At 42.4% G+C, this 20,187-nt stretch overlaps 1 protein-coding gene across 2 annotated transcripts in view; it reads left to right on the top strand.

The window, feature by feature from the left end:
- Positions 1-20,187, top strand: part of LOC146772768 (rho guanine nucleotide exchange factor 11-like) — a 319,232-nt gene that overhangs the window by 28,026 nt on the left and 271,019 nt on the right. For both annotated transcript variants that reach the window (XM_085639976.1, XM_085639975.1), the window contains exon 2: positions 1,701-1,827. The gene's annotated coding sequence lies outside the window, so the exon portion shown is untranslated. The remainder of the gene's footprint in view (positions 1-1,700; positions 1,828-20,187) is intronic.

Raw genomic sequence — 20,187 nt, 5'->3', positions numbered from 1 at the left:
ACAAGCTGTCAGTGCTGGGAAGGGGTAGTGTTACACCCCACCTCACTGTGTTCACACATGGTGCATTTTTTCTAAACCCTAAAAGGACGTTTTATGACTTTTTTTGAAAAAAGGAAAACTGGCAAGTGTCTCCTACCCAACTCCGAGTTATGCTGAAGTAGGTAAAAGTGCTAGGAGTCAGACAAAACCTGTTAGAGGATCTCTCACCTGTAGGTGGTATGTAGAACCCTGCATTGTACCCCAAACTCAGTACACAATGGTTAGTGTTTTACACTGTGAGATTGTTATACACTATTTGAGGTTTCTCTCATAGCATATTTCAGCTGCCATAGTTGTGTTTATAAAAAGTGCATCAGGAAAATATTGCTTTTCCAGCTTGTTAATATGAGTCTCAAAAAACAGGCATTGCTGTCGAGCACACATTTGAATTAGCTGCACCGTTTAAACTAGTGGCCTGCTTTCTCGGCCTGCACCTGCATTCTGATGCATTTAGTCCACAAGCAACGACCAAGTTAGTATACAACAAGACTTGTAATATAGGTAACATTAGAAAAATACATATGGAAGCCTTGCAACACATTGCAAAGGAGAACCTTTAATACAAAGAGCGAAAATCAGCTCTGTCTCTCCTTTGTGATACAAGAGGGCATATTTACTAAAAAGTGGCGTATCGTATTGTTAAGCCAAGAAGGCTAACAACACACTTTGTCATTTTAGAAACACAGGGCTGCACTGTATTTATAAGAATACGGTGCAGCCCTGCGTTTCCCCCTGCGCTGGTATTAAATTAAGCTGCCTAATGCCATGCATGCACCGTTGCACCATAGTGCAAAGGTGCCCTTGTTGAGGGGAAGATTGTTTATGTGCAGGAAGGTCCCCCTTCCTGCACATAAACAATCTTTAAATGCCGTTTTGTAACTTCTATGTGCGCTGGTTAATGAAGCACATATAGAAGTTGCAAAACTGCATTTTTTTAAATGATTGTTATTGTGCAGGAAGGGGATATTCCTGCTTGTAAACAATCATTGGCATTTTACTCTTTCCACGTGCGCTGCACAACGCAGCACACGTGGACACAGCGAAAACGAGGAGAAATAAAGCATTTTTCCTAATTTCGCCTGTTGAAGACCAGATTTTTCCTGCCTCCTATTTATGCTGCTCTTTTAAATAGGAGGCAGCGTCAAAATCAATGGGTGTTGTGGTGGAATGCCCACCACAACACCCATTGCCCACCCCTTTCACGCTAAGTGCAGCGTGAAAGAGTGCCTTATTTGCAATGCAGCATTAACCCACGCTAAGTTGCTTAACGCTGCCTTGTAAATAAAACAAACCTCCCATCACCATCAAAACGTCACTAAAAGGGACGTGGTTGCAATAGGGGCCTATAAATATGCCACTAAGTCTCCTTAGACTGCCTCAAAGAGCACCTTTTATTTTGAAGATTGAGACCATAGTTGCATAAATGCATAAAACACAAACGTAGTTTATAATGGCTGAAAACTTGCAGCCCAAAGCAGTTCACATATTTCTCCATCATGCATTGATATAAATATAGATGATGACCAGCAGTTGTAGCTAGATCATTTGTCAGTGCTTTAGTTGTGAAATACACAAGTAGTATTAACATGAAGGATTGTCTTGAGAATATGTATGGTCACTATGGGCACACATAAAAATGTTTCCTCTTGTCTGGCACCTAGTTAATCCTTTGACTCGGAGGAATCTATCTCTGCACTTTGCGAACAACCAGCAGTGTGACCGCCAAGTGCGAGTGTTGCAGTGGCTGTCTACAGTAAGCCGTCATGAAGAGCTTCTGGACTCTGAAAGGTAGGCGAATGCTTCTGGTGTAGCAATCTATTCTATAATCTATAAAGTGACTACAGTTGCAGGAATTCACAGCCTAATAGGATATTGTCTCAAAGCATTTGGCACCATACCCCTTCTGTGGGAATCCATGCTTGCTTCCATGTTACCTACCCATTACAAACAAAATACTTCCCAATGAACTATACATTTCCAAAATGTATTCACTCTGATTCAGGTTTTCATGTTTTTAATTTTATGAGTTCATTATTATCACTGCTTGTTGCATGTTTCCGATTATTTAGGGGCCAATAATGATGTCGGTTGGAAAACCTCTGAACTCTAGTCAGAAGCTTCCCAACCGTGGTCAGAGACTTTCCAGCAGACTCGATCGGTTTGTGGCCCGAAGCCTGATTATAAGTTTGCGGTCGGAATGTAAAGCAGACGGTCATTCTGACTCAGTTCTGGCCAGCGCTCGGAGTGTTCCTGTCGATCGGAACCGCACCGTAATCACCTTTGGATGGCGTTTGTGCCGTCGGTATTACGATGTTGGTTTCTGACAACCTTTCCGTGCCGGCCTTTCCGACATGGAAAGGCTGTCGGAAAGTGACTTTGGGGGTACCTAGCAGGGCCCCTTTACCCCCGTGGTCTAAGTTTAGTGGTGAAGGGGGTACCTAGGGTACCCTCCCCCTGTGAAACCCTGCACTGTATGGCTGGTACCATTGTGCAGGGTTTTACACATGCACCCATTTCTCTTTAGGAGCCTGTATTATGGTCATTTTATGGCCGTAACGCAAGCTCCCATAAAGAACAGTGGAAATTTGACCGAACGGTGGTCGGTCGCATCATAATCAGGCGGTCGGATCTGCTGACCTCAGGTCGGTCAGACCTGAGTCCAAGATGTTGTCTGTCGGTGGCAACTCCAACATCGTCATGAGCCCCTTAGTATTCAATTTGCAATGTTGAAGGTGAGCTGGTTATCGGAGCAGAAATAACAGTTGTGTACACGTGCACATTCCTCAGAATGTTAGTATGCATTGCCTATATTTTTAATGTTGGATTTTTTTGGCCCGGTTCACTGACAAAATATCAACCCCCCAAATATCCCCATACAAAAATATTGTGACATAAATATCAATGTCAAAAATATAGTTATGCTATACTTATCAAGTAAATTACAAACATTTCGAGAAAAAAAATCACTGTCTCTTATATCATTGTATAAAGTATTGTTTCTTTAAATATATATATTTGTAAATAGTAAACATTAAATATATTATTAATGACACTAATGTAAAAAAATATATGTGTAATAGTTAAAAAAAAATAAAAAAAAAATATTTTCAAAAAGTAAAACACACATATATATATTAATATATATATTTATTTACATATAGCTAATTAGAAAATATTATTAAACTAATAATTTGTATTTATAGTATAATCATTTTTGTAAAGGTAATAAGATATATATATATATTACCTACTGGCGGTCGCCAGTAGGTAGTTATAGTTAGGACCCTGTTTCCATAGGAAAACCGCAACATTCTATTTTGAATAACTTTGGAGCCGGTCGACGAATCCTCGCTAAATTTTCAAAATAGGTGGGGCGCTGTGCTCCGCTCCTACCCTGACAGTCTCGGGGGGATTCGTCAAGCGGGGGCTGAGATAAAAGGGGGGTCCCAAAACGCGTTTTTCCCATGCATTTTTCCATAGGACCTTTAGACACAGCTACAGCCCGAACGGCTGAACAGAGTTCCTTGAAATTTGGCAGAGAGGTAGTCTACAGGTCAAGGAAGTGCCTTTTGTAGGTTTGGTGTAAATCTGTTCAGTAGATTCTGAGAAAATAGCCTTTAAATCAATATATATATCTGAGCCAGCTTACGGTGCGCTTACCGTACGCGTACGGTGACGTGCGCGAGCGCGATTCTGATTGGCTGTTAGATCTTAGTAAACATTCGAATCGCTCGAAACCAGGAAGCGGCGGCCGCCATTTTCTCTCTCGGACTCTAAGGGGGGGATGAAAAACAAAGTGAATAAACATGTAAAGGGACTGTTTAGACAGCTCCCAACCACCTAGGCTTGCTAAATGTGTCCCCAAAGAACCCCCAAAGGCCAACAATTCATTTTAATTTTTTTACGCAAATTTGCCGATTACGCTTACCGTACGCGTACGGTAAAAAAATTTATTAAAAAAAAAAATATCCACAATCTCCCCACCCCGTGTGCAAATTGTGCCCGTAGGGCACCATTTGCGCATGGCATATAAGACCTAATTTAAACTGTATATAAATATTTATCTTTCACAACGAAGCGCATAATATGTCCACCACGTGCGCACGGTGCGCGAAGCGCATCGAGCGTACATGGCCCATCCACGGCACTAACTGCGTAAAGTGGGCGCGCGGTGGAAATCCGCAACATTCTATTTGGAATAACATTGGCGCCGGTTGACGAATCCTCGCGAAATTTTCAAAATAGGTGGGGCGCTCCGCTCCGCTCCTACCCTGAAAGTTTCGGGAGGATTCGTCAAGCGGGGTTTGAGAAAAAAGGGGGGTCCCAAAACGCGTTTTCCCCATGCAATTTTCCATAGGGACCTTTAGTCCAAGGTACAGCCCGAACGGCTGAACAGAATTACTTGAAATTTGGCAGAGAGGTAGTCCTCAGCTCAGGGATGTGCCTTTTGCATATATGGAGTCAATCTGTTCAGTAGTTCCTGAGAAAATCAAAAGTAAAATCATATATATGTGGGCGGAGCCTAACCACACATCTCATCCTGAGATCTGATTGGCTGTCAGCACTTCATCCAAGAAGTGTTGGCAGCCATCTTGGGACCAATATACATGATAGCACCTCATTAAAAAGCATTGCAGTTAATAGAAGGCTTTAAGACTTTAGTTACATTATAAATCATTTGTTGATGGTACCATACTCATTTAGGAATTGTGGTTTGTTCTAAGGTGATTTCACCATGTGAAAAAGCCTTCTGCTGGGAAATCATGATTGAGAGAAAAAAATGTTCTCATGCTTTTCCCACAGAGGTTTGGAAGGTGATCTATAAGCTAAACCGAGAGCTTATTTTCTGTAAATTCACATTATCTTTCTCAGTCATGTGAGAATGAAGTCTGACATTCTCAGTAAAACATGTACATCCAACAAGGGCAGAGACTGTCAGTTGATTCCTTTGTGTTCTACTGCAGCTTCCCAGAGTGTTCCAAAGAACGACTAGAGCGCTAACAGTCCTACTTATGATAAACGTATGGCACACCTGAAGCCATCTTGCTTGGATTAAAGTGGTAACTCTTAAAACATTTAATTTAAAAAGGAACAAAATGAGGGGGTTCATTTTTCCATAAAAAGTATGATTAGTGCTGCAGAAAGAAAAATAGGGCACATTTTGAGTGTTCAGTAAATCTTTATTTCGCTGATTAAAAATCAACATAAAAAGTACAAAATACAAATACAATATACAGTGTACAGTATATTTACATTGGATCTGAGCCGACGAACATTAAAAACAGGTTAAAAACGAAACTTTAAAAAGGCACTTCTCAAATCCTCTTCTATTTCATTAAAAAATTCTGACATGCAGACTGAAACATGCACTTTCAATACCAGCAGCAGTTTTCCCTGGTGAGCAGTAGCTTTACTACAGTGATCTAATGAGCAAAAAGAGTGCTAACATTCTGAATTTATGGCAAATGTGTGACACATCTGAATGCCTTCTTGATGGAATCAAAGTAAAAAACTGAAAGTATTTCCTACTGAGGAGACTGCAGTAAATGAGGAAATTAGGAAACTTCATAACAAATAAGTCTCCCAAGATGGCCACCAGAGACAAAAGAGCCCAAATGTAGCCCAAATATCACCCAGATGTAGCCCAAGTATAGCCAAATGACAGAATGTCCCAGAGTGTTCTTAAAAACAACTAGAGCGCTTACTGTCTTCATTATGACAAAAGTATGGCACACCTGAAGCCATCTTGATTGGAATAAACTGGTAACACTTAAAACATTTAATTTAAAAAGGAACACAATGAGGGGATTCATTTTGCCATAGAAATTATGATTAATGCTGAAGAAAGAAAATGAGGGCACATTTTGAGTGACTTCTCAAATCCTCTTCTATTTCATTAAAAAATTCTGACATGCAGACTGAAACATGCACTTTTAATGCCAGGAGCAGACTTCCATGGTGAACAGTAGTTTTACTACAGTGATCTAATGAGCAACTAGAGTGCTAACATTCAGAATTTATGGCAAATGTGTGACATATCTGAATACCTTCATGATGGAATCAAAGTAAAAAACTGAAAGCATTTCCTACTGAGGAGACTGCAGTACATGAGGAAATTAGGAAACTTCATAACAAATAAATCTCCCAAGATGGCCACCGGAGACAAAAGAGCCCAAATGTAGCCCAAAATCACCCAGATGTAGCCCACATATAGCCCAATGACAGAAGTGTGCAAAACACTTATTATTTTGTGTTTTTGCAGTGTTATATAGTGCAGACTTGTCAGGTATTGGAGTGCTTTACATGAGCATTGGTTACATCACACAAGAACAAATTCATTTTGGTTGTAGACATGGGGAGACTAAGTGATTTCCCCAGTTGCAAAGTCTGCAGTTCTGGAAGTAACACCACATCCTCTCCCCTAAGTGCAACATTTAATCAAGTGGTCAACTGGATAAAAAAACATAAAGATAACAAATAATTTAAAAGTGCTTTGTCGCTATTTGAAAACTCAGAAAATATGTCCTTATTTTAGTCTTTTAGAGCACTAACCATAATTTTGATGCCAATAAGACCCTCTCATATATGTAATTTCTAAAGGAAATGCTCTAGGTATTACAGTTTTGATTACATCAAGATGACGTCAGTCGTTCCACACTTTTGTAATAAATATAGAATGTTAGCAATCTAGTTGTTCATTAGGATACTGTTGAGAGGCAGAGGCCAGGGGCACGGACTCTGAAAATTGAAGGCAGGTAGGAGGGTGCAAAGGCAACAATTTAACCACACTGAGCAGGCAGGAAGGGCCGTGGCAGCACAACAGACTATGGAGGGCAGTGGAAAGGGGGGCAGGCAGTGGCGGTTTCTCGTACCGGGCGTCGGGGCTCCGCCCCCTTTACTTTTGTCCCCATCATCACCGTCCATCTCCACAATAAAAACAGTTTGCAGTTTATGTTATTAAAAATGCAGGCTGCTGCACTCACCTAAATTCGGTCGGTAAATAGTATACATGCCATCCTTGTTTTCTGTGAATGGGGCCATAAGTAATGCACAATGCCAGCCTGAGTCACTGACGCTGAGTGACGTTGGGCAAACTATTTGCCGGGCTGAAGAGCTCACCGACCTGAGGTCTGTGAGGTCATCAGCTCGGCAAACACATAGCTCAAAGGATCAGTCTCCACCCCCTGATGACGTGGGGGTAAAGTTAGCCCCGGGCGCTTCAGGCTTAAGCCCTGTAGTGCAGGGGCTTCAAGTCAATCAGGGAGTGAAGAGCATGGCTACCCCACCCATTTCCAACTCGTCACGGTGGGTTGGTCCCACCCTGTGAGGAGTTGGCAAGGGGTGGGGTAGATGCTCCAGGCAGACAGGAAGCGTAGAAATTGATTCTGTGCAGTGTATCCACATGATTCCTGAAGACACACTGCGCAGACTCGAGTTTTCTGTTTCCGGTGTTGAATTGTAGGTGCATCACACGTCTACAGCACTACACAGTGATGGACTGTCTGGCAGCCAGCAGAAGACCCCTGGACACGATGGCAGCATGAAGGGAAGGTTGCTTAGGTGCCCACTTCAGTTGTCTGGGACTCGTGGCTGCGTCACTGCTTGCAGAGTCCAGATGGTGCTCTGCAGACTCTCAACCCTGTCTCACGAGGTGAGTGATTTGTATTTTATGGCTCCATCTGACTGGCTGTAGGATGGGATTTCCCTTAGGTTATGTTCAAAGTTTCTTTATTATAGTTATACTTAGAAACAACTAAAGAATGTATTTAATCACTACATGTTTATGACTGTAAATATTGGATTTTACACGAGTGTGATATATTTATATATAAGAAATACTGAATACATATACCGACAATTCTGTTATAGTATATTCATCAGCTTGTATATCACAGAAAAGTGGTAACATTCCTTTGGTTTAGAATAAAATTAAAGTATGTTTGTGGTTTTTTGGGGCAATCAGAGTGGCGTGAGATAGAGCGTGGAGCAGGGCAGGGACAGAGGAGCAGGGAAGAGACAAAGGGGCAGTCAAAGGACAGGCAGAGCGGGGAGAGTAAGAGGGGGAAGAGCCTCGAAGGCAGAGAGTGGCAGGAGGAGGGAGAGGGGCAGTTGGGCCAGAGACAGAGCTCTGAGTGTAAGAGGGCAGAGAAGGGCAGAGACAGAGGGGCAGTCAGAGCGGCGAGAGAAAGAGTGTGGAGCAGGGCAGGGACAGAGGAGCAAGGCAGAGACAGAGGGGCAGTTAGAGGACAGGCAGAGCGGGGAGAGTAGGAGGGCAGAGAAAGAGAGCCTGGGAGGCAGAGAGAGCAGTGGGGCAGAGACAGAGAGTTGCAGGAGGTAGGAGAGAGGCAGTTGGGCCAGAGAGAGAGCTCTGACTGTAAGAGGGCAGAGACAGAGGGGCAGTCAGAGCGGCGAGAGAGAGCACGGAGCAGGGCAGAGTCAGAGAGGGGTAGAAGGAGGCAGATGGGTAATTAGAGAGCCACTGGCAGAGCAGGGAGAGTAAGAGGGCAGAAAGCACTCAGGGTTCTTCAAATTAAAGCAGGGTGCACTTTCACTCAGGGTTCTTAAAATTAAAGCTGGGTCCACTTTTGGATTCAGGTCCAAGTATCAGTGCTGCTCAATGGCAGGTTCCGCCACAACTTTTTGACATGGATACATGTGTGCCAAACTAAGCCGATCTGCTTCTATTTATAGATTGGTGTATGAGAGCACCCAAAGTATGTCAGAGAGCGCATGTTATTTCACTTTAGTGCTGTAAAGAGGTCTGCAAACCCAGAATACCTACATAGAGTTTCACATTGTTGCAAGTGTTAGAAACCACATCAAAGGCTCCTTGCCGCCTAAGCTAGGTGGCTGGCACGCCATTTGATGCCTTTAACTTAGTAGCGTAAAATGCAGTGCAATTTGCGCAACAGATTCTGCTGACAGAAGGCGAGAGTAGAGGTGAAGTGGGAACCCTTTTCTCAGCAGACTCCTGAGGCCGAGTGAAGTCATCACTAACACAGTGAGGTAACGTTTAATAATGGGAAAGAGTAGGCAGTTTTTTTTGTTATGTTTGTGCTCCTGTTTTATGGTCTGGAAGGCTGCTTTTACTGTTTATTTCTCTGGTACTACCACAAACATTGTCTGCAGCAAGTAAAGTGCATGCAATCTCCTATACCTTGCAAAACACCTATATGAACTTGGACTTTGATGTTTCTGGGGGTACAGAGCTGACCTCGGGTGACTGTCCAATTTACAGGCAAAACTACTGATTATGCAGCAGTAATGCACTGTTGTGATTTGTTATGATTTTTAAATATTTTTTTCAGCAGTTTTTCAACTGTTGGCTTTTATATTTTATAGAGCAACAACAGTGTACACTGATGCATGTGATCGATGTTTCGCTGTGAGAAATAGTTACAGAATGTATTTGGGAGATTATGTATTCCATCTAGTGTCCTTTTTTCAATAAAAGCCACAATGCTGAGGCAGAATAGGACTGTCGCTGTGTATGTTTTAGTAATTACAGAAGGAAGTGTGTTTTCACATTAAAGCTTTCATGGTGGGTCTTGTGCCTTACACTGCCAACTTATGTTTTTATTTTTTGTTAGATTTGTGACAAATAAAAATACAAGTCAGGTTTAGTCCAACACTATGTCCCTAGACTGCTTACTGAGGTGCAGGTGTACTTTACTAGAAGTGTTCAGCCTCCCTCCTTACAATAATGCCATTAACAAAGAGGCAGCTCAGTTGTCGTGCACCCTATGTGTGGTCTAGATTCTTATTGCTTTTTCATTTTTTTGTCTAAATTAGCTTAAAATGCACTATTTGCCCTTTTTTTCTTTCAAAAACTTCTTAGATGAAGAACCCCCTCCCCCTGATCTTGACTTATATCAGTTGGGCTCAGTTGGTTCTAACTTTTTTACACTTTGAAAAATCACCAGCTGCCACTGCTTTACTTATTTTACGAGCTCAAACAGTTAAGGTGAATGCTTCAAAAAAAGAACATTTTGATGGCAAATGTGCTATGTATGAATGGTACTCAGCATTGTTATCTCGAAGTCTGCTATGCAGTTCTGTGATTATACTGAATAAAGAACTACCTATGTTATTAATATGACATTGACATCTCTTTATTAATGTAATAACTGTACTTTCACAATTGCTTTTTTAACCATCTTGCTTTCTCAAATTTGCTTGAAAATGCACCATTTGCCCACTCTTTTTCCACATTTTCTCGGGGGGGGACCCCCCCGAACCCTCCTTATGCTGATCGGGCGCGCTCGCTCGCCGCGGTGCGTTCCACCACACGTTTGACGCCTCACCACTTTCAAATGTCACCAGCCGCCACTGGGGGCAGGGGCAACAAACCAACAATACAGGACTTGCAAGAGAGGCTGTGGCAATGTAATAGACAATTGTGGGCAGAAGGAAGAGGCAATGGTAGTACAACCATACATGCCAACAGACCCGATTCAGCCAGGAAACGTCCAATGTTTTTAAGCTCAAATGGGCTTTATTTGATCTGTCTCCTGTCTACAATCTCCTCTTTTTCAATGTAACTCAAAGGGGAAAATCAATACCCCAGTTTTTTTTCCAAATCTCCCTCTTACCAAGTTCAAAATGTTCGCAAGTATGGTACATTGGATCATGGAAGAAAATGGGGTAGGGACATGGACTTGGATAACAGAGGACAGGAGGGACATGGAGAGGTGCACCAAACTAACCCTGCAGGGCAGGCATCAGGGTTTGCAGCAGCACAATACACCACACAGGGCATGCGGGACGGGAGTGCAGCACAACAATCCATAGAAAGCAAGAGGGAGGGGACAGGACCATGCACATGGACAACAGAAAACAGAGGGGCAAGAGGCAATGGTAGCTAGCTGACCATAATGGACAGACAGGAGAGAAAGCTGCAGCATAACAGACCATAAAGGGCAGGAGGGACGGATCAGGGGCATTACAATGGAACAGACAAGCCAGGAGGGAGGGAGTAGGGGTCTGCACATGTAAACAGAGGGCTGGGGGCAAGGGGGCAGGGCAGGAGCAGCAAGATAGCCATGGAGGTCAGGCAGGATGGGCACTAGAAGCAAGACACACCATGAAGAGCAACAGTGAGACTGTGATGGCATACACACAGACCATAGAGGGAAGGTGGGAGGGGGTCAGGGGCAGCTAACTGACCACACAGGGAAGGTGGGAGGGGCCATGGCAGCACAGAAGACCATGCATGGCAAGTGGGAGGGTTAGTGGCAGCACAATGGCTATGATGGGCAAGAAGGAGGGTGCAGGGGCATGCACAAAGGACGATGGAGGATAGAAGGGAGGGTCATGACCTGTGCACAGACAAGAAAGTTCAGGGGAAGGGGCCTCACAACAGACCGCACGGGGCAGGCAGGAGGAGCAGTTGCACCACAACAGACCAGGGAGGGCAGAAGGGTGTGGCAGTACAATGGACCATGTAGGACAGGAGGAAGAGGATAGGGGCATGGCATGTGGACAGGCAGGGTGGCAGGGACAGGTTACAGTCATCTGACAATGCTAGGCAGGTGGGAGGGGAGTGGCAGCTCAACAGAACACTCAGAGTAGATAGGAGTGGCAGGTCCATGGAACATGGTGGGCAAAAAGGATGGAGCAGGGACATGCACAAAGACATCGGAGGGCAGGGGGAAGGAGAATAGGGGCAGCAAGCTAAGCACAGAGTTTAAGCAGGAGGTCAATGATGGGGCATAGAATTGGGCAATGGAGGGCAGGAGGAGTGGACTGGTACATCATACTAAATTGAGGGCAGTGGCAGCACATCAGACCATGCATGGCAGGAGGGAGGAGGCTAGTCCATGGATTCACACAACAGAGGATAGGGAGGAGGGGGCTGGGGCAGCAAGCTAACTGTTCAGAGAAGGCGGGTATTAGGAACTTTATTGTTTTTAAAACGTGTGTCTGTGCGAACTACTTAAAATATGAACAAGTATGCAGCATAATCTCACTTTTATTCAGGAAGAAGAGGACGTTTGTGACTGTGACTCCGGGCTCACTTGGCAGAAACACCCCCTGACCCTCCAACCCCTATCGCAAAATGTAATGCCCGTGAAAAGGGTAGGTGAACACAGTGTTATATAGAACATAGTCCTGAGAGCACGATTGAAAATGAAAACTAGATATAGTGTATGGTATAAACTATGCACCAAAAAGTGTGATATAAGATGAACCGGGCGTGAAATATAATATGCAATACATTGTGCGCAGTGACAGATTCATTGGAGAGCGCGAGATAGCACAGGCACTAGCGCGTGCTATGCGATATGCGCCTTGGAGTGTAATATGCACAGGGCAGTGTTGTGTAACCTAACTAGTCTCCAAAGTTGTAATATAAAATATGTGCTGGGGAGTGTAACGTTGCATATGCACTGTGACAAAGATATGGATCCCAGATTGTAATATGTATGGCATTGCACTGTGCGTTATAACATAGGCATCGAGGAAGGCACGTTAGATGGGGCAATATAACCCGTGTGAAGACAAGTGTGGCATGACATATTCACGGGGTGGTGTTACAGTGCACATGGGCTAGAGAGCGTCATAGCATATGCACTAGCTAGTGGAATACAACACAGAGGTGTGTGGCACTCAGCAGGAGGCAATGGTGGGTGTAACACAGCATTGGGCTCTGCCAGGAGCGCGCTGTGACTCTCAAGTGATGTTCGTCCCCTTTCCAGAGAGTAAAATAAAAAGTATTACACATCCGGCAGTGGATGTGTGTCTTATTAACCGTGAGGGGGGTTTCTTGCATAGTTTTGGTCGAATTTTTGTCGAATCCCCTTTGAATGGCTTGGCGTGCATGTGTATTAAATGTGCCCGTCAATAGCTACCCATGTTTGTATAAATAAACGACAAGGGTGTCTACCGGGATCAGGCACGGTAGGGCATCAGACATGTCAGAGCTTCACTAGTGGTGTAAATACATTCCACGTGGATTCATTGTATGCATTGTCGCCTTTTAATGAATATCACGCAAATCGTCATGGTGATAGGTACGTACGGTTTGTCCAGCATGTCCTAGGTGTGTCTATAAATATATATTTTTTAAAAATAATAAAAAACAGTGGCCGGCCCTGGGGATTGGGGTCAAAATAATATAATTAGGAGACAGGCCCTGGGGGATGGGGTCATCAGGGCCAATAAATTAGAATAAGAAGGGGAACCACACAGCCCCCCTTCTTAAAAAATTTAAATAAATAAAAGACTGGCATCGCGCCGGAGGCCACGCCCCCTCCTTGCAGCACTCTGCAAACGCGCCCCCTGGCGAGTTGTAAGTTGGGGAATTAATTCCTCTTCAATACTGAGGGTCCCTGAGGGCCAACTAGCCCAACAGGCATCTCCAGTATGCGCCAGGGAGCTGCGCTGCAGACAGGTGTTCTGAGGCCAAGCCCCTTTTTACATCTCTCTGCAACGCAGCTCTGTGGCGCTTACTGGAGGTACCTAGTGGTCTAGTTTGACCCTAGGGACCCTTAGGATTCAAGGGGACTTAATCTCTCAACAGGGCGTGTTTACACAGTGGGGAAGGGAGGGGACGGGGCCTGAGTTAACGTGTGCAAAAACGCCCTTTGGCCTGTTTTAAGAGGTAGTTTTAATCCCCCTGCCCTATTATATACTAGGGGCTTACAGAGGAAGTCATGCTAATCACAGGGGGACCCCAACGGATAATGTTCCCTAGTGTATGTAGGTGTTTTCACTGTATTCTAAGTGTCTTTTAACATAGCACTGGCTCTAGGACTGGTTAGTCAGACTCAGTTACCACCAGTATCCGTCTGAAAAAGTTGAGGGTACAGGATGATTTTGCAACAAGGCTTCTTTCTGCTCTTCTTTTTGTTCTTTCTGCACGTTATCCTTCTTCCTGCACTTTTCTTCATCTTTGAGGACTTCTGTTGCTTCTTTCTGCACTTCTTTTTTTTCTTTCTGTGCATTTTTTCTTCTTTCTTCACATGTCCTATCTCTGTAGGCATAGTTAGAAATTAGCATTTAAAAAACCTTTGAAATTCACAGAAAAAACCATAGGTTTCAGGCATGTTATAGTTAGGAATTAGCATTTAAAAAACCTCAGAAATTCACTGAAAAAACCATAGGTTTCAGGGGTGTTATAGTTAGCTGGACTTTTCACTTGTACAAAACCATTGAAATTCCCCCGTTATAGTTAGTTCAGCTAACTATAACTCGCGCGCCCGCAATGCACTGCTGATGACGTCACATATTACATCACTCATGACATGGTCAGTGACATCACTCATGACATCACTGATGACATCTCAAATGACATCACTGATGACATCACTGATGACATCATCCTTGTGATAGTGTGGCAGACCTCCTCTCACCCTAATATAACCTTTGATACACACATTCAAAAATAGAGACTAACATTTTCAAAACAATGGACATACCAATACCAGTTACAACAACCTCTTCAGTAATTCTAAGATCCACATACACATCCACTCATTCACCAACAGTCCTATACAGTCACTCATACATGTACTCACTCATCATATGTACTCATACACCTATACATCCTGTTACACAATGCCACTCATCCATAGAGTTACTCACACACATAGTCACTCATGCTAATAAAGAATCAAACATACATTTACTTGCATATACAGTTATACACACACCACCACACTTACTTCTACGGAAACTTACACATACTTAGTCTTTTAAACAATCACTTATAGAAACACATACTTATTCATACAGGAACTCTTTCAATCTCTCACTCTCACATATACTCACTTATATACACCAATAGTCACATATACTAGTTTAAAACATGTAGTTACTCATAAAGACACTATTGAGACAGTCATTCACTCACTAACACACCCATACACACACTCATCCACCCATACAGTCCTGCACACATGCTGTCTTCAACACATACAAACAGTGAGTCACTCATTCATGCACCTATGCACTACGTAATACCCCCCACCGAACCATGCAGACACTCAGACTGATACTCAAAAAAACAACTAATAACCTATATAGACACCCATGTAGCTACTCACCAACCCATGCAGCCACTTATACACAAAGTGAGAGACTGATACAGATATTTACATATTTAAACATTACTCACTAAGCCATGTATTCACTATGATACACTTAATCAGTCAGTTACACAATCAATTTTTCAAAAACAAATCATCCATTTAGACACTTATATACCCATTTATTCTTCCATCGACCTTGAGATATACATATATAAAACATATTTAATTTTCAGAAAAACACATATTCACTGGATGATGTCATCAGTGATGTCATTTGAGATGACATCAGTGATGTCATGAGTGATGTCACTGACCAGGTCATGAGTGATGTAATATGTTACGTCATCAGCAGTGCATTGCGGGCGCGCGAGTTATAGCTAGCTGAACTAACTATAACGGGGGAATTTCAATGGTTTTGTACAAGTGAAAAGTCCAGCTAACTATAACACCCCTGAAACCTATGGTTTTTTCAGTGAATATATATATATATATATATATACAACCTAAAATACATTACAAAAATTATTTTCATTGCAAATAAAAAATTTAACAAAATACAAAACTGCAATTCACAAAAAATGTATTGCATATTAAAAACACTATTAATATTATAATTTTCAATAAACATAATATACATTTAAACAATATAAACTAGACTATAAAATGCATACACAATTTTCACTACAATTTAGACAAATGTAGGCAAAATTTTGTACTCAGGAGTGGTAAAATGTACTATTCCCACTCCAGTCAAATCAACAGTATGGAAAGTGTTGGATTGCGGAGGGGTCAAATTTACTATTCAACTTCAGTGACTCTTGTCCATTATTGATGTAAGAGTCATACCAGTGAAGATGTTGATTTCCTAAAACAGATAATGTATGCAGCATGCTTATTGCTATACTTGGATTTCAATACTGTTATGATGTTTTCTTGTTAAACAGAAGTACTTGTACGATTAAAATCATGACTACCCAAAGATTTCCACCACCAGGTCTTTGGTGAACCCCACCCCATCATACACCCCTAAAATGGGACGCAGGAAAGGAAGATCATAGAGGATGTTCTATAAATTAGCTTACATTAGCTATACCTAGTAATTTGTGTACCATCGCCAATTGTCGACCATTAGAAAGTGGCTCAATCATGGAAGGTGTATATTCACAAGAAAGGATTTGTTGGCTTAGGTTTTTTCTTTTTCACAGCTGCTCTTGGATACTGAAGTATTTTTCTGCTTTTAGAAACATTTATTTCATTTAGAGAAAGGGTTCAGGACATTAACTAATGGGTTCATTGATGCTACAATCAAAACAAAATCCGTAAAGGCCATAATTAGCTGTGAGCACAGATATTGTCCAGGGGGACCATTGTCAGACACAATGTCTGGTAGCCATCCGTAGCTTCAGTTATCAGTTGAGAATGAAAGGAAAAAACTAAGAACTTTTTCTAGTGGCCGTGCTACAGTATAACACCACTGGTTGGTAATTCAGCCGGCGTCAACGTAAAATAAATGTACACTACTGTAGACTAATCTTTGTAATGGGGACCATCGCATTACTGGAACTATAAAAGTTCTATAAACAATTAAGATACACAATGGACAAAACATTAAATCATACTAATCTTTCATCTATTTATTAAGCTTAACGATATTTAAATGTAGCCTCATGATTAGATAGGAATTATTTTTTATGTGGCCAACAAATACAGTTTTTATCTCACATATATCTTTTTTTAGATTGGATAACATCAGTACCATTTCAACACCACTTTTAAACTGTCATCAACTAGATGAAACAGTCATATTGGACTTCTCATGTCTTCTTTTTTGCAAAGATTGCCGCCAGCATACATTCAACATGTGTTTTGTGTATAAGGATTCCCGCTTCCTCAAGGCTCCATGGTTGAATTTATTAAATGTGTTCTCCTGTATCATTTTCAAGTTAAATGTTTCTTATACTTCACTTCAGTGCATTCCATATAATTAAACGTACCGAAATTTCCAAAGTTGCAAGATTGAAAATCAACTTGATTTGTCGTTTAATGGTCCTCAGTTTCTTCTCAGATCTCTATCTTTATGTAACTGTTTCATAACTTCTCATCAATATTTAGAAACAATAAGCCGATAATATGGCTGTTACAATTGGCCACGATATCCCCTCACTAACAGGCATAACTCTCATGTGCTAAGTCATAACTACAAAAGCAAAGTCGCAGATTCATTGTAGAGTTTTAGCCTCCAATTCCACGTAGCTATTTCAGAGGAGGATGTGCCCCTAAATGCCCAATTACAGCAAAAGAAAAGTCTAATACAGCCCTGAATGGCCGGGGTGAGATGTAAATACTTTTGCAGCTTTCAGGTACCCTGGCACCAGCAACACATGCTCGGACACAAAAATCAGTTGCCAATGCATAGCCATATACTTATGTAGGGTCATGTATGTTGAGGTGTACCCATGTAGGCCGAGTTCTGCGCCATAAGCACATACACATTGTCCCTCATGCCAATGCTCATTTGTGTTTTTGAATGTTCTAATCTAGCCATTACTATCCAGTACAGTCTTAGCCTCAAAGTTTCTGGTGGAAGATTAGCCTCAGATGCTCAGTGCAGTTCCCCCTGCACAGTATGTCTTCAAATACCCAATGCTGCCTCACGGTACATATGCAGGTGCATGAAATGGCCTATCATTTCTCCCTATGCAGAGATCGTCTTGTGCAGGTTTAGCCTTAAATGTCCAGTGCCATGTCCCAAGGTGTTGCTTTACCATTAAAGGCTCAGAGCAGCAGTGCAGCTTCAGCTTCTATCTGTACATCCCAGCTGCCCAGTGCTGACTCCCATTGTTGAGTTTTGTTTGATGAAAAAGCCTCCACATGTTTGACGTTTAATTCCAGCTCCTTACTTTTAGCAACCGTGACCAGTACCGGAGATCCAAACTGGGTAGTATGATAGAGGCACGCATGGCTAAACCATGTGTGCCTCCACAATGCTGCCCTAACCACAAATGCATCTGAACAACACATTCTTTACCATGCATGCCTTTACCATGCAATTTTGTGATAAAGACATGACTGGTAAAGGGATATTTGTGGTAACTTTTACAATTGAGCCACCGAGCCCTAAAAACTACTCTGACCCCCACAAGCTGCAAAAACTACCCACCTAAGCCCTAAAAACTAACCCAACCCTGAGCTCTAATAACTACCCAACCCCCCCGAGCCCTACAAACTTCCCCAACACCTGGAACCCTGAAAACATCCTAATCCCCAGCACTAAAACTCCATAACCCGGCCCCAGCCCCACTTACCTCACTGTGTCCTCTCCCGATCCTTCCTGTTCCTGGGCCCACCCATTCCAGCATCTAGACCACGTGCATACCTCAACTACGCATATGCTTGGTTAAGGGAAGCGTGGTTGCCCTTGCAGGGAAATGGCATGCATGGCTTAGCCCGCGTTATAATGGCTGTTTCGCTCCACATGGTGCTGGGGCTCTATTTTCCACCTCATATTTCTTGGTTGAAGGCAACATACAGGCTTTGTTGAAGGAACACTGATCCTAACTTACCTTCTTCTTGAGCTACATGAGCTCTCGTATGGCCTGTCTTTAATATCTTCCCTGATGCTTCAGTTTGCAGGCTCCTTGATGGGGATGTATGACGTTACAACGCATGCTGTTAAAACAAAAGTTTTACAACGCGAGTGCATTGACAATGCAGGACATTACAACGCAAGTCTTTACATCGACTTGCACTAGATGGCGTGCTAACATTAAAAAAGTGTAATTTACTATTCCAACTCCAGTCCACGTAACAGTAGGGAAGGTGTTGGGATAGTAAACTACACTATTTTTAATGTTAGCACGCCATCTAGTGCAAGTCGATGTAAAGACTTGCGTTGTAATGTCCTGCGTTGTCAATGCACTCGCGTTGTAACAGTTTCGTTGTAATGGTAGTGCGTTGTAAAAGTTGCGTTGTAAAGGTTGTTCCCCCCTTGATGGTAGTATTGGAATTGTTTATCCCTAGTTCCAACTAGAGACCCCAGCAGCTCCCTCTTTGTGCTGAGGGATTAGAAGGTGGGAGAAGGGATAGGAAATCAAGAAGGCAGACCTAGCTCATATTGCCAGATTTACTTTCTTTTGTATGCTGTCCCTACTACCTCAGAGACCAGGAGAACAGCAAACTGCTAACTGTCTACTTCGCTTTTTAGCCACTAAATGATGCATGTCATAATCATTCTATATGTTATGTACTTTCATGCATAGTTGTAGTTCTTTTTTTATTTTTCATTGGAATAGTTAATCATTCCCATAATTTAAAAATACAAATTTACATAAAAGCATAAAAAAATCACAAAAAGCAGGATCAAGTTTAAATATATCATTACATTCTTTCCTAATATTATATAGTAATACTAACACATGATTCTTATACGCAAACAACCAAATACATTTAAGAAAACCCCATTTAATATAATTCATATTTATGATTTCATATAAAGAAAAACCTCTTAATCCAAAGTTTCCCATAATTTCTAAAATTTCCTATATGATCCAGATCTTAATGCATATCTTTTTTCCGACTCCTTAATCCTATTAAGTTTACACTGTAGATTTTGAAAAGTCAGAATTTAATCAGACCGCCACCTTTTCAGGATTAAGGATCTAGCTAGTAGGACCACAATGTATAATCGTTTTTTTGGGAGGAAGTCAACTTTTAAGTCAGGTGACTATCCTAAAACTGCAGTCTGATCATCCAATGTTTGCTGTACTTTCAGTCTATCAGTACAATACCGATTGATGTTATCCCTTCAGGGCTGAGAGGAGATGATGGCAGATAAACCCGTTAGTGCACTTACTTACTCAGTCACGCCCTGGAAGCAAAGGATCGAGGATGCAATCTCGGGAGCACCTGCAGGGCTCTTGCGAATCCCTGGGCGGTGCCACCGCCAGTGTTTTGGTGGCATCGGAGGGGGGGGGTCATTGTTAGGAATGTGGACCGGGAGGTTAAGGAGGATGTTGAAAGCAGTGGATCGAAAACGCCGGCAATAGCCGAGACGGCGTCAAGAGGTGAAGGTAAGGATGCACAAGCGTGGCGAGCCTCCTGTCCTTCTCCTGAAGAA

The sequence above is a fragment of the Triturus cristatus genome, chromosome 12 (assembly GCF_964204655.1).
Source record: "Triturus cristatus chromosome 12, aTriCri1.1, whole genome shotgun sequence".
NCBI lineage: Eukaryota > Metazoa > Chordata > Amphibia > Caudata > Salamandridae > Triturus > Triturus cristatus.
Note: the sequence above shows the minus strand (reverse complement) of the source record. Positions and strands in the feature narration are given on the sequence as shown.